Here is a 7,388-nt window from a genome sequence, read left to right as displayed (position 1 = left end):
AATAATAATAATAATAATAATAATAATAATAATAATAATAATAATAATAATAATAATAATAATAATAATAATAATAATAGAGTTGGAAGGGACCTTGGAGGTCTTCTAGTCCAACCCCCTGCTCAGGCAGGAAACCCTATACCATTTCAGACAAATGGTTGTCTAATCTCTTCTTAAAAACTTCCAGTGTTGGAGCATTCACAGCTTCTGGAGGTTGTTCCACTGATTAATTGTTCTGTCAGGAAATTTCTCCTTAGTTCCAGGTTGCTTCTCTCTTTGGTTAGTTTCCATCCGTTGCTTCTTGTCCTGCCTTCAGGTGCTTTGGAGAATAGCTTGACTCCCTCTTCTTTGTGGCAACCCCTGAGATATTCAAACACTGCTATCAGGTCACCCCTAATCCTTCTCTTCATTAAACTAGATATACCCAATTTCTGCAACCGTTCTTTAAATGTTTTAGCCTCCAGACCTCTAATCATCTTTGTTGCTCTTCTCTGTACTCTTTCTAGAGTCTCAACATCTTTTTTACATCATGGTGACCAAAACTGGATGCAGTATTCCAAGTATGACCTTACCAAGGCGTTCTAAAGTGGTATTAATACTTTCCGTGATATTGATTCTACCCCTCTGTTAATGCAGCCTAGCATTGTGTTGGCTTTTTTGGCAGCTGCAGCACACTGCTGGCTCATATTTAAGTGATTGTCCATCAGGACTCTAAAATCCCTCTCACAGTTATTACTATTGAGCCAGGTACCACCTATACTATACCTGTGCATTTGGTTTTTCTTGCCTAACTGTAGAACCTTACTTTTTTCACCACTGAATTTCATTTTGCTAGATAGTGCCCAATGTTCAAGTCTGTCAAGATCGTTCTGTATCTTAAGCCTATCTTCTGGAGTGTTGGCTATTCCTGCCAGCTTGATGTCGTCTGCAAATTTGAAGAGTTTCCCATCTATCCCCTCATCCAAATAATTGATGAAGATATTAAAGAGTACTGTGCCCTACACACTTCCCTCCATGTAAATGCAGTTCCATTGAGGACCACATGCTGAGTACGGCCGATCAGCCAGCTATGAATCCATCTGGTGGTGATGCTGTCTAACTCACATTTTTCTATCTTATCAAGTAATAGGCTGTGGTCTACTTTTCCGATGACTGAAAAGAATATAAATAATTCCATTCCCTACCAGTCAGTTAGAAATGAAGAAGTTTCTTGGATAAGAAGCGAAATGTTTCAAAAAAAACATCAAGAAAGTCCAGTAGCCTTTTGGAAAGAAACACCTTTGGGACAACCATGACCTGGATGATTGAGAATCTCCACAGATACATAATAAATGTTATTTTGTCAGTTATTACTTTTGAACTTTAAAGCAAAACTTGATGTAGAATTTAGGACTGTGTAAAGCTTAGGAGTGGCACTTTTCTTTTGAAGTGCCAGAACTAAGCATTTGCCCAATTCAAGTTGGTTTCCTCTTTTCATGGTACTCAAGTGGCTGGTGGAATGAAGTCAGCCTGCTTCTGAGTTTAAGTCTGAGGTATTGCGGTGCAGTGAGTCAAGCCAATGCTTCCAGTGGATTAATGAAACAGTCCTATTCAAGGCAGGGGCTTATGTCTAAATGTCACAGGTGTCCCACGTGAATCTGCTTATTTGTTAAACTAATAATAAAGACCTTCATCTGAGGACCCTGCCATAAGATAATTGTTTGTAATTAGCCAGAGCATCTGGCATCTTAACTTGGACTTGCTTTTTTTGTGTGTGTGCTGACTGCTTGGTGTGTTGTTGTTGTTTTTAGTCAAAACTCCACTACAGAAGGCCGATGTTTGTTCTGTGATGTTGGGACACACCTTTCATCAATTTGTTGTCATTGTGGTTTGCTTACAAGACAACTTTAATTACTCATATATTTTAAGATCCATAATACTTTGGTCATTTTTTATTTTCAGTTCTTTTTAAACTACCACATTAAATGCACTCTAAAGGCCCTTAAACAAGTAAGGGGACACTGTGGCTAGAATCTGGCCCTTTCCTTAGCAGTAATCAAATGCTGATACTATGCAAATACCCAAAAGTTTAATTTGGGAAGAGGCCATTGCTGTTCCAAATGATGGACATGTACTGGAATCGAACAATCCTCTTTTTATCTCCAGCATGCAGTCAACTGACACTCTATCATTACCATGATGATGAACAATATGCTCAGGATATTCTGATTCAGTTTCAGACTTCTTTTTCTAAATTGAGAAAAGCCACCTGTTAGCAGGAATAGTTTTAAATGGCCAAGATAGTTAGCTTTATATGTATTTGCATATCAGTATCTCAATTTCCATCAAACATTTGAAGGAAGGGAAGAATACGATATAGAGAAATATCTACCTAAGTTTAATCATTTTCATTTTCAGGAAATGCAGATATTTCCATCTCTTATAATAAGGCAATTAGCTAGCTGATGTTGAATGATCTTTAAAAAGCTAATGCCAGACCTAAATATTTCTTGGATGGCATTCCATCAGGGAATATGAGAACTGTAGGTGAGACTGGGGAATTGGGGGAAAAAAGCATTCTAGAAAAAGGTAATGACAAATCACTTGTATAATTTCCAAGAAAGCTATATGAATGTGTCTACATAGTAACTAGGAAATTAGCATAGTAACTAGGAACTTGATCCCTTACCTTTTTACCTTTTAAAACTAACATGTTTGGATGATTGGATTGTGCCACAAAGATAGCTGGTGTTTCTGGGCAGCATCTTTGGTGTGTTCATAGAAGATTTTTTGCATATATGATACATCTCTCTCTCTCTCTCTCTCTCTCTCTCTCTCTCTCTCTCTCTCTCTCTCTCTCTCTCTCTCTCTCTCTCTCTCTCTCTCTCTCTCTCTCTCTCTCTCCCTCCCTCCCTCCCTCCCTCATCAGAAAGCAGAATCTAAAAAAAGAGATACATCTGTGAATATTGTATTTAGCAAGCTGAGAAGATTATATCAAGTTGGATCAGATTCATTTATAAACATTTAGTCTTCAGTCTTCAAAATATTTTATGCATGTGTAGACATCTGTTTACAAAACTATACACATGATGTTCTAGAAGACTTTAGCTCTGTTAAACTGTAAGGAACTGAATGCTCCACTGGAATAATAAATCAGAGGCTTAATTGATTTATTGAGTGTGAGAAGACCTTCTTTTTATATATCTGTTTCCTAACAGGAAGCAAAAGCAACGTTCAAAACTAAAATAGGCATATCTTCCAATGTGCTTTACACTGGAATATAGGGCAAGAAAAAAGGAACACCTTTTGATTTATATGTGAAAGAAACTAGTTTATCAACAATATAGAATGAACAATATATAAATAAGGTGGTTTAAAAAAAAAAAAGCAGTCAAAGATCCACCAACAGGAACCTGATGGAAAAGATATATCCTTAGAAGAAACAGATACTCCCCTCCCCAGACTGCTAGGACTCCAAATTATTGGATTTGATTTCAATTTAATTTAAGTTAAGCTAATGTTACATATCAATGTGTGTTTAAAAATTTAGCCCTTTGTTGTATTTAAAATTACAATTCCATAAGAACCTTAAGAGATGCTTTAAAAAACACACTTAAGACCATATTTAATGCTTAGGATTCTGTTTTATAAAGTTTGTCCTTGATGCCAAGAGGAAACCATTCATTTTTAAGAGTGACAGTTTCCTTAACTAAAGAACTGGAGGAGTTTTTTCTTCAGAGAAGAAAACTCTTCAGCTGATTTAATCTTCTGGCAAATAATTTTTGTTAAATACAGGAGGGTGCTGGTTATGTAATCCAGTTACACATTAGAGCGATCATTTCACATTTTGCACTCATGTTATATGGCCTGGAAATAATTTGATGGAAAAGGCTTTTTAGTTCAACCCACAAACAATTTTTTTTTCTTTTTTGAGACTGATCAGCACTGAGTTTGTATGAGGCATGAAAGTGGTCACATAAAACAAACATAAAAAACATGGATTTTTAAGAGTTTTCAACAAATAAAAGAAAGCTATCATTTTCATATCGGGCGTTAAATTATTTTTATGTGAATAAAATATAAATATACAATGATGATGGCAATGGTGAGGATGATGATTTTATACTGAATGTATAGTTTTAATATGGATGTTCAGTAGTAGACATGGAGTTTGAGACTCATTACAGAGTGTAAGCCCCAGGTTCTGGTAACTTCTGATATGGCAAAACAATTGGAAAAATCTCTCAACTCAAACAATATCTTCAAAAAAACAATTGCATCAGAAACATAACAAAAGAAGAAAATATTAAATTGCTTAAAACAGAGATACACCCAGAGATGCATTTGATATCACATCTAATCTGGCCTTTGGAGTCAATTAATAGATTGTCCAAAATCACATTAAATGCATTGCCAATATGGGAGTTAAATGTTTGTGAATGTACAAAATTCCTACATACAGAAAAGGAAATTATCAGTGTGTCAGGTAATTTATAATTTATCACAGGCAGAAATATGTATCAGTATCTAACTAATTATTAAAATCAGTGATTATTCATTGAGATTGAGATTGCCAGGAAATGGAAGCCTATAAGCATTTTAGGGGCATAGAAATGTGTCTGTTATAGTTTCTTCTCCAATAGGATGGTTCAGCCAAAGACATGGATTAGACAGTGATTTGAGCAAAGTAAGGAATCAGAAGGAAGGAAAGTGAAGGGATATTTCTGAGAATAGAGCAATGCAGTGTTTTAAGAGTTAATGAATCTTGAAAGTGGTCTAAAGTGCTCCTAGAAGCCAATTGTGAGTTTCTGGAGAGAGTGATACAATCAGATGAAGGAAGTAGCAGTTCATATGAATCTGATCTTGGCAATTCATAATTCAATCTGTACTGTTATAGCCTACGTTTCTGACAAATCAAAGGTATCCCTATGTAATTCAATCTGCTTCTGTTATAAATAATAACAATATCTAGTTTTGGTTTACTAAAATCAATCCTGAAAGGGGAAAGCAGCAATCTGCTATGTGCATGTGTGTGGGTATGCTTGTGTGGGTTACATTCTGGATAGCATCACTTTAATTTAAGAAGGTAACAGGTGTTCAAAGGTTGGCTTGTTATCCAAGCTGTACTTATGTCCCAGCATGCCATATGCTCTTTTCTTTCCCTAAATCTAGTCCAAGAAATTATGTAAAGAGTAACATAGTTTTGAGTCATTCCAAATATAAACTGTACCTTAAGGATTTCCTTAAAACATCAGTCCTCTTTTCAAGAATGTGACTTCCACTATAATTCCATTGTCTTTATGAAAAGGTGAACGGGCATGAGCAGACTTTGTTAACAGATGTCCTGTGGATGTGTGTTAAATAATAGTCCAAGCCAGTTGGTTGTAGTCTATAAATCTAGCAGGCACCAGATTATGGAAGATTGATCTAGGACCTGAATGACCCAGTTCACCCAGTCCTGTAACTCACAAACAGGTATCACTTCTCAAGCAAACCTGGCTCATAGAGCTGTGGATCAAAATCCATGAGGAGCTGTTGCTTAGATGAAAGGTAGACTGAAAGAGTAATAAATAATACATTTTGTGATGTACATTTAACACTTGTGTAATGCTAGTAGATAAAACAAATTTTTCAATTCAATTTCACAAAGTGCTTATAATAGGGTAGGCCAAGTGCAACTTTTAAAGTAATTTCTGGGTTATGCAGTTATAGACATTAATAATATGTGTAACTGAATACCTCTGAACTGAATAATTGCGAAGTGTATTTATTCTTCTGCAAAGCAAATGAATTAAAATATGTCACCAGCATTAGCAATTTAAAGTCAGATTGCAAATTTATTATACTTATCACACTTTTGAGCCTTTTTTATGTTTTGACTTTTTTTCAACTTGACTCATTTATTCAGTTTATAATTCTGTTCCTAGTCTTATTTATTAAGTTCTTCATTGACTGACACTTTTTAGATTCAGGTTAATTTGCTTTTAGATTCAATTTACTCCTTTGTAGGCTCCTGTCTACATTTTTTCCTGTTTGTATCATTACCTCCTCATTCTTGACATTGATTCACTCATTTTCTTGGTTTCTAAACTTACATTTCTATTTTCTTAACTTACATGTTTTTGATCTTAAACTACTTGCTGTACACGGAATGGTTATCATTTATATTATATGTGATGTCATTGGTCTGTTCCCATTTCACCTTCCTTCTTTACATTTTCCTTATTCCTATTCTTTTTCTCTTCCATCTAGAGCATATCAAAGGGGAAGGCAAGCTAGCTATTTTGGGGTCTACCCGCACAAGAGCTGCCTCTTCATTCTCAAGCAGCCTATAACAGAGAAATAGGATGGAAAGTAGGAAGAGATGAGATTGCCAACCTGAATCAGACATTGCCTCAGTCAGTAATGGCCGACTTACCACCATGGCTACTAGTTTTCTCTTCTTTTAATTGGCCAGGTTATCTAGAAATGATAAAAGGAAAGGCCATGCCATGCAGTCAAACTGGTGTCCGTGGAGGCACCTTTTGGCTGCTCTTGCCTTCTTCTTCTAGTTCTGTCAGCTAGCTCAAACCTGCTGCTACATTTATGGCAGGCCATGCAACTTTTCTGGAGAGAGAGTCGGGATTTCCTCTACATGTAGAATGAATGAGGGGAGAGGATTTTGATTTTGATCACCGTACTCCCCTTGTCTGTTTGATGTTTGTTGTAAAGATTGCTTTGCACATGCAGAAATAGGCACACAGAGCTACTTTATGGATGGCAGGAGCCTGCTCCATCCAAGTTCCTCTTTATGTGCAAGGATTCTCCAACTATAATCCCTTTGTGCATAGATAACTTAATATATTCACATCAAGCACTTTACTAGCACTATATTCATATTCATAGTGCTAGTAGTGGGTGGGGTTAATTCTTGCAACTTACAATGCTTTGCTTTAGCTTGTTAGTTGGGAGGCCCAGTGATGCTCTCTGTGACCATTACTGCCTTTGCTGATAACATTAAAAGGAATGATTTTGGGTTTGCTTTAAGTTACAAATCAAATCATGGAATGCTCTATTTTGAAAAATGATCTCATAAATAAATGGGTAGACAACTGTAAAATGATTTTAAAAAGACATTGATAAAGGCCCAAATCCACAATATTTTATGTGATTTCTCAGGAGATTTATATTTCCAAACAATTTTTCAATTCTGCGTCAGAAAAGCGTGATTACTGTATTTCATGCCCAATAATTATGTTTGGGATTTTATGGTTTATTCCTATTGGCCTTCTGTTTAAGGTTTCTTAGTAGCTGAAATGTGTGATAACTACGTAAAATAAACAGAAACCTGCATATTCATCTAGTCAGTTATTGTCAGTTCCAATTAGAAGCTGTTCTCTGTGGCTTTTTATTGGAGGCCTTCTTCATCA

Source organism: Protobothrops mucrosquamatus, unplaced genomic scaffold (assembly GCF_001527695.2).
Source record: "Protobothrops mucrosquamatus isolate PMUCROS unplaced genomic scaffold, P.Mucros_1.0 scaffold_289, whole genome shotgun sequence".
Taxonomy (NCBI): domain Eukaryota; kingdom Metazoa; phylum Chordata; class Lepidosauria; order Squamata; family Viperidae; genus Protobothrops; species Protobothrops mucrosquamatus.
This window is presented reverse-complemented; position numbering follows the sequence as displayed.